This window comes from Phodopus roborovskii, unplaced genomic scaffold (genome assembly GCF_943737965.1).
Source record: "Phodopus roborovskii unplaced genomic scaffold, PHOROB, whole genome shotgun sequence".
Classification (NCBI taxonomy): domain Eukaryota; kingdom Metazoa; phylum Chordata; class Mammalia; order Rodentia; family Cricetidae; genus Phodopus; species Phodopus roborovskii.
In genome coordinates, this window is record NW_026126447.1 from 34641260 (window position 1) to 34655376 (window position 14117).

Consider the following 14117-nt stretch of genomic DNA (forward strand, 5'->3'; position numbering starts at 1 on the left):
TGGAGACGCCGGTGCTCTGACTGGTTTTCTGTAGGCTTTCCTCTCCTCTCAGAGCTGTATCTGTAGCACTGTGGGGTAGGGATTTGTGTTCTGAGACATGGTCCTAATTGAGGCAAGGTTTCAGTCATCAATGTTCAGTCAGGTTCCCTTTTGTCTAAACACAATGGGTTAGATCATAGCTAGATGGTTTGCAGGACAGTAAGCTAAAATAAGACCAAGTTCTTAGGAAACAAACCAGAGAGCTGTTTCCTAAACACTCTGATTTTTAAAGCTGGTAGAAAGTCTGAATGTTTTATTTTGGTGACATGGAAAGTATGTTTTCCTCTTCAAATAAATCCCTTATTTTTATGAAATTTAAAAAAATAAATTATTGTTTAAATTAGTCTGAATTTTATCATAAGTGGACCTTTCAACTACTAATTTACTACTTTAGGTGATATACCTGCTAAAATGACAACTCCCTGTGTGATATTTGGGACACAGTTTACCAATAAAGGAAGATTGCCCATGTGCAAAGGGTTTCGAGTGACTGGAAAAGGGCAGACAAGAGTGCTTTTTGACTATTGTATAGACTTCTTCTCACTCCCAGTCCGCAAAGCATCAGACCCATAGTTATGCATATTTCCACTTTCAATCCTCCTTTTGAAGGAAGCCTGCCTACCTTCACTCGACCATTGATGCCTGCTGTTTGAACTCAGATGAGCCCCGCCCTCTTCTCACCTTTAGGATGCAAGTTTTCAAGCTTTTCTTAGTGAAACTTTTATTTTTCTAATAAAATTGTGCCGGGAATCCTATAAAGCAAAGTGTTGCCCAGCACTGAGGGGCTTCTCCAGATGCTAAGATGTAGCCTCATCATATGTAAAGGACTCCAAAGTATCTTCTGACTCTGGAGACTGACAGCTCTACTTCACCCAAGTAAAACACCTTTCAAGACTGTAGGAACATGTGTATTCACAGTGGTTAATTGCTACACAGTAAACATAGCTGTACAGCAAGTGTTCCCCAGTGGTCAGCCACTAGATAGCTCTTCATTCAACATCTATTTTTTTAAAAAATGGTAAAAATGCTTTTCAGTCCATGTTTTCACAATAATGGTTTTGAGGCTTACTTAGGCTGATTAATTTCCCAAAAGTGACTCCCCAGGACTCAAAGGACCCCAATTAACTCGACAACAGAACAAGTACCTTGCTATTTAATTTAGGTCGTTTGGGGGGAGTAATCAAGTTGAATGTCAAGATAAAAGACACTGTGAAAAGTTTGCATGGAAAGGATTACAGATGGGTGGACCTGATAGGATGTTATTTTAAAAGAAATGAGGTCTCTCAGAGGATGGCATGTGGGACACCTTGTTTCCATACAGTAGAAGAGTATCATCTAAATTGGGGCCCTGGTATAGTCTCAGAACCAAACAGACTGCAATGGGTAAAAGCAAGTCTTTTATAAATCTCTAGGGATGGAACCTGGGGATATGTTTATTGATAAGCATTCCAAATCTGAGCATCATGGCCTGATACATCACTAGGGCCCTTTTTACTGTACACATTATAGCACACTTATGTGTTATTAATTTCAAAACTAATTCCATTTGTCCAGTGTTTTCCCCCAATTCAGTCTAATACTAGCTGCAAGGGACACTCAGACCACTGGCCTGAAAACTGGCTTTGCTTCATAGATTCTCATTACAAAAAGAATTTTACCAATTTTTGCTATGATTTTTGCCTTTTCTCAAAGCAATTACAGGATGTAAATGAATGTAGAATGATAGTAAAATATGCAAATATCCACTAGAGAGGTAAGGGTGAGTTTGTGTGTGTGTGTGTGTGTGTGTGTGAGAGAGAGAGAGAGAGAGAGAGAGAGAGAGAGAGCTTTTTCTTCCCCCAGAATCATGGTCAGTCAAAATGTGTACTTTTTCTGTTTGGCAGCTACTAAAAATTGAAAGCAAGATTTTCAGCAATATCAAAGAGGGCTCAGAATAAATGTAACATAAGGAAATGTGATATTCTCGTGAAGCCCCCAGGGTGTTCTCACCAACCAATGAGTCAAATTGTTCCTATAAATAAATAAATCAGACCAAGTAACACCAATTAAGGAGACTCTTCTGATGAACCTCTCTATTGTGCTCACTACGCAAATTTCTCTCTTGAGCTATGTTGGACTTTCCCTACTCCTTTAGCCTGCTGTTTTATGTTGTGTTGGCTTCATATGTTCATTTGGCAAACAATGGAGAAAGCCATTCTCTCTCTAATGAATTAAATATGGCTTCTCTCATGTTTCATGTTAAACCACAGAACAACGAGGAGAAGTGAGACAGGAGAGCATCCCTTATGTCTCCAAACATTAAACAGAAACAAAGAGAAAGCACTGGATGTTCTCAGCCATCACAACTCTGGGGCTGTGTTATCTCCAGCAAGGCAGAATTGCATTGTTAGGATCCAATTGAAATAAAATTCCTTCTTGAAGGACTGTCAGGTTTTAGGATCAGTTGAGATGATGAGTAAGGCTGGCCTTTTTGATTGGTCACAGGTTTATTTTCTGCTTTCTCTCCTAAGTGGGCAGTGCAGCATGAAAAAGACAGCTTGTTGACATGTGTCATTCGTATGATAATTTATTCTCTTAACTTCTGATTTCCTTTCTTTATTCCTGGCGTACATTGCCTTGCTAAATACATCTTTAGCCTCATTTTAAAAAAAATAGTGTTAAACCAATACAAATTACAGTGACCCTTAATGCTATTTTGAAGGAAGGAAAGTACAGTATATTTGAACTGCATTCACCACTGGTGTTTTCCAAATCATGTTTGGTTTACTAGCACAAGCAAGCATTCACTGTGTTCCGAAATATGTGGTCCTATACCACAATTGTCACTCTTCAGATATGGGCAATAACTGGCATGGTCTTCATGAAACTTAGAATGTCACCAAACTGGGAAAGGGGTATTTTTATTTATACAAATACCTAGAAAAACATTAGGGAGCTTTCCTTTTAATTCCAATTCACAGCTCCACTGAAGGGTGTGTAAATCAAATCATACAAGAAGGAAGGTTAGGCTAAGATTGTAGCTTTAAGGTAATTTTGGCCATTGGAAGTGAATTATTATCTTTGTTCACTAGTGTCTTTTGGTGAATTTTAACTTTGTTGTCTAAAGAACTCTTAGATCAACATGGAAATATTGTTAATTTTTTTAAGATCTGAACCTATGACCAGCAGTTCAAGCCCCTGCTTGTTGAAGAGGTTCCGAATTAACGCTAGTGATGACTTTTCAGTTATATTTAACTAAACAACTTCAAGAAACCAAATCATTTTTCAGTGATGCTGATAGTATTTTAACATAAATTTTTGAATTCTATGAATACATTTTCTTTAAGGCCAAGAGCAGTGCACTCTTTTCTCAGCATGGTCAGAAGGCTAACCTGAGTATTTAGGGTCCTTTCTCTCTTTCTCTATTTTTTTTTTATTGAAAATCATTCTCTTACATAAAATCAAATATAAAATGTTCCTTTATTTAAAATTGTTTGTACCAGACAGAAATAACATTCTGTCGTTTTCTGAATGTACTTTGCCCTTTAGTCCATTCAGATTCTGTGAATCACTGGCTGATAGCCACAACTCTCCATAAGTTTCCTGCTTCACAGACTGAAAATATCATGCATATATTAATGCCATCTGACTCATTGAACTTCCATTACCTTGTTGATTTATTTTCTGGCAAAATGAATGTTGAATGTATTCACCATCACCTTAAGCTATTTAAACTAATATACCAAATGATTATCTCAGAAGATCTAAAACCTGGTATTTTTCTTAAGAGTTCCTAGAATGACAGTTCTTAAAGCTTCATGGATTCCAAGGGTTGGTGTTTGATTACTGCTTTTTTTAAAGGATTATGCATGAAAGAGATTGGTGCCACTCTATCTCTCTCCGCCCTCATCCTCCTGCATCCTTCTCCCACCCACCCCACCCCACTCTGCCCCTTATCTCAGTCGAAGGGAACTGGAAAATTGATGTTGAATACTTATGTTCGGAAACCAGCAAGAGCTGTAATGGTGACCCTCTAGTACCAGTGGCGCTACCCTGCGTGCCAGGCAGGGTTTCCTGATTTGGGTTTGCTTGAACACTGTTGTGTTTCAAGTGAGATTTCTCCTCAGTTTTTCACTTGTGTAGGGCGAAGCCTGTCTGAATGAAACGGTCAGTTTGAATCATCATCTCCACTAAGTGGCAGTGTAAGCCATTGGTGTTTTACTCTTCTTTAACAGTAAGAAACTCGGAAAGGCATCACAGAGAATTTTTACTGTGTTTCTGACTACAATGCAATGCATCCAGTTGGGTAAAAAGGTATTCAATGGTGTGTACTTTGACCTGGTAGTGGCCTTTATTTCAAATTACCTGTGATCCATGTAGCAAAAGTACACTGACTCTCTTTATATCATCACATGAAACATCTCTGGCATAAAATATTTACAGAAGAAACTGTGCGTTCAAATACTCAAGGTATATTTTAAATTTAGTCGACAAAGTCAATGTCTCGTCTTTTCCCCTACCGTGTTCTCTGACCCTTACTGCCTAATCTGCAGTGCAGCTTTATGCTTCCTGTTGCCAGCCCAGCAAAGCAGCAGATATTTGCTCCTTTGGAGAACAGCTGTGAGCTCTCTGCTGGGCAAGGGTGACAGGAACGTGGCTGGACAGACTGAATATAATCATGAGACCGTCTTCACGTCACTCACCTTATGAGTTAGTAAAAGTGTGGATATCACTTTTTGTAACGTGATTTTTATAAATATTATTTTCTTCATAATTCTTCCAGTCACCCATCTCACAAAAACCTCGAATATGCAATTACTCATCATGATGCATTACTGCAAATAGGGTTCCCATCTCAAAATGCAGTTTAATGTGAGTGAATTGTTATTGAAATGTGATTTTTTTTTCTGGAAAATAAATGAAAAATGTGAAAATAGACTAGCCTGTGAACCTTTTATTTCCTGCATCTTAAAAGTTGAGCTACATTTTCGAAAAACATAATTACATGACTAAGGGAGAGGATGGTGGGACCCACTTGTCTGGCAAAGTCGAGAGCTTTCTAGTGGGACGAATTCAGTTCCATAATTTGACTAGAGACCTGAGCAGGTTACATCATAGTTCTCAATATCCTCATAAAACTAAAATAAAATGGAGAGTAATAGGGTCTCTGCTCTATCGGATCATTGAGCAGATTAAAGGAGGTAGCTGGCTATTGATCACTGAATCGTTCTACCTAGTTGTTAATAGTCAAGAGCAATTCTTTCCTGCTCTTGGCTTTGTGCAAACAGGGGTTGGGATGGGCTTGAGGGCTCTTTGAACACTCCACTGGAATCCGGATGCTCAATTATCACCCTGGTTTCTGTGGACCAGGAGAGGATTCGTTGTAGGTTGTGCGCTGTGGATGGTGTCTCTTCATTCAGAGGGGGTCCACTATGGCAGGGCTGAAAGAAGGTGGGCTCTCGACCCCAAGCAGATGAACTCCAAACTTCTTAAGCTTCAGCAGTCTGGAAAGAGTCCACAAAGGAGCTAGTGCAGCCTGCTCCTGTAACAGCGGAGTTTAAAGCCCCTGTACTCCGTGTGCCCTGGGTGCTTATATCACGGTTTTCAGTTCGCTGCTTCTGTACAGATAGAGCAACCATTTCGTGGCATAGTTGTTGGAACAACGGAATAACTGAACCTCTGCATAGCATCTGTCAGCAGTCCAGGCAGGACTGGGGGCGGGGTGAGGGAGGAGATGGGCAGCTTCTTTGTCTTTACATCTTAGATGTGATGTCCTGGAAAACTTCCATGTTTCCCACTGGTGCCCCCTCACATCCCCAGATAGAGAAACACGATGAGGGGCTCTGGGGAAGCATCTTCACAGTCAGATCGTGGCATCCCCACAAGGCAGCAGGGTAGGGAAGGCTGCGGGAGACAGTGACGATGAGATGTCTAAGTCTAGAATTGCTCCAAGGCCCACCGAGCCTGGGAGGGGCGGCCTGGGCAATGTTTGAGGAGGTCACCCTGGAGACGGCCTGGGTGTCCACCACAACTGCAAGACCAAGCGAGGCTGGAGGCAGCAGACGGTTTTCTGCAGCTCCACTGAGTACGATCCCAGGTCCAGGTGATCCTGCCTGCCCACCAGCTCACAGCAGCAGGTCAGTGCAGGTGCTTGGGGACAGAGGGTTCAGGAAAGGAGGCTGGGAAGGGAGGAACTTTTGTGGGGAAACGGCCATCTTTGCACCCAGCTAAACAAAACTAGAAAAAGTGGTCCCAAGTTTGGCCTTCAAAGGGTGATGCTCAACTCATCTAGCAGGAACTCGCTAGTCGCCAGCGGTCTCCCCTACTCCTGCACCGCTGGGACTTCTCAGTTCCAACCGGGGTCTCTCTAGGGAGCGCAGCATGCCTGCAAGCACAGTTGGGAGCAGCTAATTCTCTGGAACTAGCAAGCACACTCACATTTTCTGGAAGGGAAGGATCAGTGGAATCACGCTTTAAACGGGAGTCTATTGGATGTTTGTGCTAGAGTAAAGCAAATACTCCAAAAAGAGACAGGCACAGGATACTGAAGGGGTAGCAGCAGCTCAGTGGGCTAGTCGTAGTGGAATTTAAAGTTTATGAATATTTATGAGATAGATGGCATATTCATGGAGTAAGTTGACCTTTATTTTTTTTCCGCCCAAATTACAGATCTTTCTTCTTAGCAAATTTCTTCCTATGATTTTTAGAAAAGCTCCCAAAGAGTGTCAAAACCACAAAGCAACAAGCTGGGGTCTTGTGTGTACAGCTTCTTTAGTGCGCATGTGTAGGAAGACACCATGGTGCTCTGACTTTCTGATGGGGAACTAAAGAGTTCTGACCAGCAGGGAAACTAAGTTAAAAACTGCAGCGCTAACTCTCCTCTGGTTCCTTTTTTGAGTTTACTTTAGGCCATGATTGATCTCATAGCTCTGTTTGTTATGACTCCCCCACCCCCACCCCCAACCTCGGAGGTTTAACATTGAAGAATGTGGCCAGATTTTACAGCAGACTGGTAGCCTACACAAATGGGAATCCACTTAACTCTCTGTGGAACTGGGTTCTCCCCGTGACACCTCTCCAATCTGTCTATTTCTTCCAAGCACACACCCCCGCACCACATTTCCCTCCACAACCATAAAAGCAAAAATTAACTCAGAAACTTACATCAAGATTAGATGCAGAGCAATAATAAAATCAGGTGCAGGACAGCATCTTTCTACAGACTCCCAACTTTCCACGGTGTCTTTCTCCCTATCCATCGGTTAAGCATTTTGACCACAGAGTAGTGTCTGTTTGTGTGAATTAACTACACTATTGCATTTTTTAAAAGTACTATTCCTAGTTGTATTGGCACAACAAAATATCTACTTACACTACATATTATTGCTCTCAGAAAACCTCAGTCCCTATTCAAAGGGGTCACACAAGCATCTGGGTCCTCCACCTGGGGTGTTTTAACCACAAAAACTAAAAGATTTTCATAGCTTTTCTTTTTCTAAAAATTATTTTTCTTAGAGTGTGTTATGATGTCAGCCTTGGCTAAAGGTAAACAGTTTCCTGCACTGAAGAACAGAACAAGAAATCATGAGTTCCGACAGAAGGAAGGTCATTGGCGTTCCAAACAGTGAGTACCTAGATATCTAGTTCCTGTAGCTATGAGTGATGTTTACCAAGATTCAAAACATCTTCCTGGGGATGGAAGGGGGTCAATGGATAGGCAAACACAATGCTACCTTGGTCTTTGGAAGAGAAAGCTTATATTGATCCTAGCAGTACATTTACTGCTTTGGAAACTATCTAGCAAAACAAAACCACCTGTACTGCAGACCAGCTGCCCTTACAAGTCTCTTATATTCTCCCCAATATTATAAAACTTCACAGTTTGCACATTTTGTAATCAGTATGTACATAAACATAGCAACTATTTAATACGAATTTTGTACTATGTTTTCATTCTTTGTCCATATGCTCTTAAATAACTATAAAATATTTTGTGAATTTGAAAGCAGGGTCAGTTAATCATCCCCAAATTGTTGGACACTTTCAAATTGTTTTCTTTCTTTTTTTTAATTTTTTTCACCGTATAATAATTCTCTACTTGGTTCTCAACAGTATAGTTAGTAAGTTATAGATCCTAAATACTTTCTTGGATCTTTTGTGGCATTTGCACTCCTAAAAAGATGAATCCCTCTTTATTATTCCCATGGCATTCCATTTCGACCACTATTGGCAAGGAGATGAAACAAATTCCTGACATAGCGGTCAATCAACATACACAATAGACAGGATTGAGGACACCTTGTGTTAACAACATGGTTGGGAAGCAGGAGTTAGTGTGATTTGCAGAATAGACCATACTTAATTAGGGTTGAGAAAACCGAAACTTTTTATTAACAAAGCGATTCAATTTACACCTATACTTACTTACAATTCTACCTTTAGGCCTACAAGTCCATAGACTGCAAACACAACCTCCCTCTTTTACTTAGGGAAAATTGGGTATAACAAAACAGCTACCCCACTCTGAGTCAGAAGGAAGAATGCTACAGTGATTAATTCCTACTTCTGATCTTCAGCTGTACTGGCTGCTAGTTCTAAACTTTTACAAGTGTTCTACCGTCTATTAAAGTTAGAGCAGGGTGATTAAACCAGAGCCTCTGGCATTCTAGGTAAGCATTCTACCACTGAGCTATACCCCAGCCCTCCTTTTATGTTTTAGTTTGAGACAGAGTTTCTAAATTGCTCAGAATGGCCTTGGGTTCTCTCTGTTCCAACAGCAGGCTTTAAACTTTCCATTCTCTACTCCATCACCCAAGTTGCTGGTGCTACAGGCCCAAGTCACCAAGCATGTTCTTTTTAAAGTATCTTTAAAAATAATCGTCTATCTTGTAAGGGGAAAGGACCAACTAAAGAAACATACCCTCAGCAGAGCCAAAGACACACACTTTGGCCCTGCAATCAGAACCAAAGAAATGCACCCTGACCCTGAAACCAGTGCCCAAGAAACACACTTTGTCCCTGGAATCAAAGCCAGTGAAAGATACACCCTAGTCCTAAAATTAGAGCTAAAAGGCTAAAAAAGACCAGTGAAAGAAACATAATTTAGTCCTGAAACCAGAGCCAACTCTGACTCTAAACCTGTTCAGAAAACCAACCAACCCCTGAGCACGGGATCTAGCCAGTCTAAGTGCAGGGACTGAAATCTGACCAATCCCCACCCTGGAAATCTCCCTGGGAAAACTCCATCCCCAAGAAGCCCTATATAAACCCCATGACTGTTTAGCTTGTGGCTGTTCAGGCTGCCTGGCTGTCCTCTGTCGTACTGGCAAAGGGCAGCCACTCTCCTGGATTCTTCCCTCCCAATAAATCTCATGAATAAGGTTTGGGTGAGACCTTCTTTCACTGCAGCAAAGAGGCAGAGACGACCCTGGCAGAGCGGATCAGGGCTCTAACACTTTTCTCCAGGGAAACCTTCCCTTGGCAAAGCAAAGTTGTTATACTTCACTCTCCCGGGGACTGGAGCCGAACTGTAACAACTTCAACAACCTCACAGGGAAACCGTCTCCTTCCCAAGCAGAGCTGATACACTGGGGAAGCCTTTCCCTGAAGCAGGCTGTAAGCTGCTATACTTACTGTGACCTGTGTTATGCCTTGGATCCTAAGTACCAGAATACCTTTCCATCCAAGCTGTAACAGGATTCTTTGGCTCTCGAATGCTAGAATCCCTGTCCTTCCCATCCGAGCCATCAAAATGCTTTACACACCTACATGCAGCTTACTTGTTTATCAAGACCACTTAAGTAAGAATTTGACAGGATATCCCCCGTGGCTTTAAAAAATAAAGTTCCCTCATTCAAAGACTAAAGTAGCACCCCCACTTCCATTGTCCTTTTCCAAAACAGAGTAGAAAGCCATCTAAAAAGACTTATTTTTATTTATTTATTTATTTATTTATTCATTCATTCATTCATTCATTCATTTGGAACAGGGAACTGGCATACCATGGCATGTATGTGGCAGTCAAGGGACAACATTCAGGATATGGTTCTCTCCTTGCACCATGAGTGTTTTGGGATCACACTCAGGTCATCAGACTGTCGCTAAGGGTCTTTAGCCTCTGGGCTATCTCATATCTCTTTGCAACCTACATTTCTTAGGGTATTGGTGATTCTCCTTCATATGAGTCTTCAACTGGTAGAAAGATTATGAAGTCTTAGTGGCTATCACATGAAGACATGATTTGATACTAACAATGTGTCTGAAAATGATGCATCTTTTTCAAAAACAATTTTTTTTTTCTGAATCTAAATGTCAGTCTTATAAATCATCTCCTGAAGAGCATTCCGAACCTGAACATTTGTCTCGTTTTCTCTCTTACACTGACCCTGCTAGGCCATCTTCATTCTTACTCTTTTGCTCTGAAATAGCTGAGCCTTTCAGGTCAAGTAACTTGTTGCAATGGCAAGGATACAATCGCTGATTCAGAGTATGGCTCAAGGGGCCACAGATGCCTGCCTATTCCCACAGCACCATCCTCTGCTGGCATGTTGCCCTCTGGCCACACCCTACTCTCTCTCTCTCTCAGTGGTCTATCTGGCCCCAAGCACTGTTGGCTGGAACCCCACTCCTTGTAAGAACCTTTCAGCTTTCTTCCTTCTGGCACCTTCAGGAAGCTCACTAAATACCCAACCTTGACCACATCCATCTTCAAGCTAAGATGGAAGCTCTTTCTGTCTCTCATGCTGCTTTCTCCTTTCTTCACAAACATGTACACAGTGATAGGTTTTCTTTAAAAAAAAATATATATATATATATATACACACACACACACACACACACACACATATAGCTCCCTTGATATACTACAAATTTACATGTCTTTGTAGCTGTAGACACACTGAGAAGGAAGTCAAAAATAAAGGGTTCTGGTAGACATATTTGGAGATATAGTATAAGATCGGCATGGTTTGCCCTTTCATCTTGAATTTTATGTCTTCAGTATTCTTCATTGTGACTGAAGCTTAACTGTCATCCTGGGAATAATAAATATTTAAGTGCTTTCTTTGTTGCAAAAGAAAGATTGAGTGTATATTCAATGTAATCATTGTCATTTGTTTTCGGAATTGGCTCTTTTTTGTTCAAATTATATTTTTATAATATATTTTTATGTTTCATTAAAGAAAAATGAAGCATCATTTAAGGTTGTGTATTTGCTCCAGGCTGGTAATAAAGTCATTAATTATCTGAGTAGCTTGTATCAAAAAGGACTCCAATGCCCCCAGCAGCAAAATAAAACCTCTTAAGCTGGGCCCCTTTACCCCACCCCCCAAAACACAAATTTTGGCATGTGACTTTCCCACCCAGTTGGAAAATCTGAACTTGACTTTCCATGTAGACAATTAATAAGGAGAGAAGTGGTAGCAGTGAACACTTACAGAGTTCTTATCATCAGCCCCTATTCTGCTTCCAGGAAACTTTGTACCAGGGCTGGCCAAGAGCCAAATACAATCTGAAACATGGTTAGGTATGGTTTCCTATCTAGAGTTGCTTATTCCGTACCTGAAATCAAAATTTAAATGAGCACAATTTTGTGGCATGCAAATATTGGTAGAAATCCTGCTGTCCATAAATACTGTTTTTAGAGCAGTGTCTCCAGTGGCTTTGGGACCACAGCAGCAGAGACAAGCCACAGCAATGGAAAGCTTAAGGACCACAAACTCCAAAGTTCCCACTATTTGACCTCATCCAGAAATGATTGTCAGCGTCTCCTCTACCCAACAGGTGTGGGCATCACCCCCGTTATCAGATAAAGAAATGGCAGGCCCAAGTAAGTTGAGACTAAGGCCACAGGGTTAACAAATTAAAAAAAAAAAAAAAAAAAAAAAAAAGACTTCACTAGCCAAATATTTTTCATTGCACAGAAAGTAGCAATCTGTGTGTAATTTACATAAACGCCCCTGTCCCCTCTGGGAAACCTTGTGTTTCCTACTCATGAGTCCAGGCAGGCATTCACAATGGTGTTTTACTTGCTGGAGAGCCACCCTCTGGCAGACATTGAACAGCATTTGAACAGATGCTCTTGTCTCCAGTCCTTAAAATGGAAAGAGAAACCACGAGGTCAAGTTTCTTTCTGTGGCTAATGTGACATGCTATCCAAGCATGTCAGTTCAGAGGCCAATAGTTCTACTGTGGGTTTGGGTGAAGGTTGGAGACTACAGAGTCTTTCTTTTGCCTCAAACCTAAGTTCCTGGGATTCATAGAACAAAAACTATGTGCACTCACCACTCTCCACCAGAATGTATTAAAGTTACCTAGCATAGCAGGTCAGCCACACTATACTGACTCCCTTCAGTTATTTACCCAAGATAAAGTAAGCCATTTGTACATGCCAGTTATAGTGCCACACACTGGGCATAGAAAAGTACCAAAGGGGTAGAGTATAGAGAACTTCATCGTTCCAGCAAACTGAGATCTACTTGGGAACTCCTTCATAGCCAGCTAGGAATTTATTTCAGTGGATGACCAAATTGGAAAGCCCTGCCCCTATGGCCTTTGTGGAACCTGCTTGGGCAGACAGAGGACAAGAATTTTACATGGAAAGAATTTATTCTAGGATTCCAACCTATGAGTCCTCACATCAGAAGTGAGGTCTGGCTATCCTTTCTTTTGATCCCTGAGGGGAAACGCCAGAAGATAGAAGACCAAAGAGGGAGCATGTGTGATAGTGCCATTTGCATCAAGCTAAGACACAGCCTAACCCCAGAGAGAGAGACTTGGAGAAGCTGAAATGTCATGTTTCCTAGTGAAATGCAATGGCCCCTTGTGCTTCTTTGAGAAACTATGGGTTAAGTAGAGGAGACTGTACTTTACCCCAATTTATTTCTATAAATGTAAAAAAAAAATGATACTTTTTAAGGCAGGCTAGCCTCTAACTCACTATGTAGACCAGGCTGGCCCAAATTTGCAGTGACCATCATCCTTTGGCCTCTTTAGCTCAGAGAAAAGAGGCATGCATCACCATGGCCTTGAACATTTGAGGGTTTTAGTTGTTGTAGCTGACATTGTTTTGGAAGAAGACACTCTTAATGTGAGGAGGGAGATGAAGCTGATCTGGTACCTTGCAGCACTTACACAGATGTAATCCAGATGAGAAGCAGAAAATGGGAAACTATAAAGCACTTAGAAGAAAGCATAGGAAAGCCTGTCTGTTCCAGAAGCAAAGATGTCCATGCCATACACCACCACCGACACTACACCCTGCACTTCCTTGAATCCATAATCCTCCTCTTCAGCCTCCCTAGTGTTTGGATTAAAGTTATCTACCACCATGCCTATGGGAAAGTCATCTTAAATGAGACCCCAACATAAAAATCTAAACCTGAGGAAAACTAAAATGTTCTTGATAAATAGAACTTCAACATGTAGTATTTTAACAAACTATACAATAATATAGACTAGAATATATATGTTTATAGAGAGAGAGTTGTGTGTTAACAATAAAAATGGAAGCCAGTTTTAAACAGAGTCAAAAGATGTGACAGTGTCCAGAGGAAAACCCAAAGGGCACAAGCAGAGTAGGAAGAGATGTCCAAGCACATTGAAACCAGAGATGCATAACTTAGAACAACTTCTGCACCCATCCTGATAGCAAAGCACACACACACACACACACACGCACACGCACACACACACACACACAGAGAGAGAGAGAGAGGGGGGGGGATACCAAACTCTGCTGAGGCAGGTAAGGATAAAAATGGATTTGGCTATTCAGCACACATCATATAGACAATAATAATAAATAAATTTCAAAATAATAAAATATATGTTCTGTAGAGGCAAAGGAGCTTAATTGCCTTTTGTATCTCCTGGTATGATATCTCAAAGACATAGAAGAATACCTAGGCACAAAATTGTCCTTTAGGAAATATTTTGATCAGTGAATGAACATTTGTTATTGCATTTTGTGAATTCTTGAACAAGTATGTCCTTTTGTTTTCATACAAATTAGACTCACAAGTCCATGTGTATTCTAAGTCCAGGGTGACTTTAAGATGAATTGAAAGCTTATAGAAAGGATTCCTCCGAGTGCTTAATAC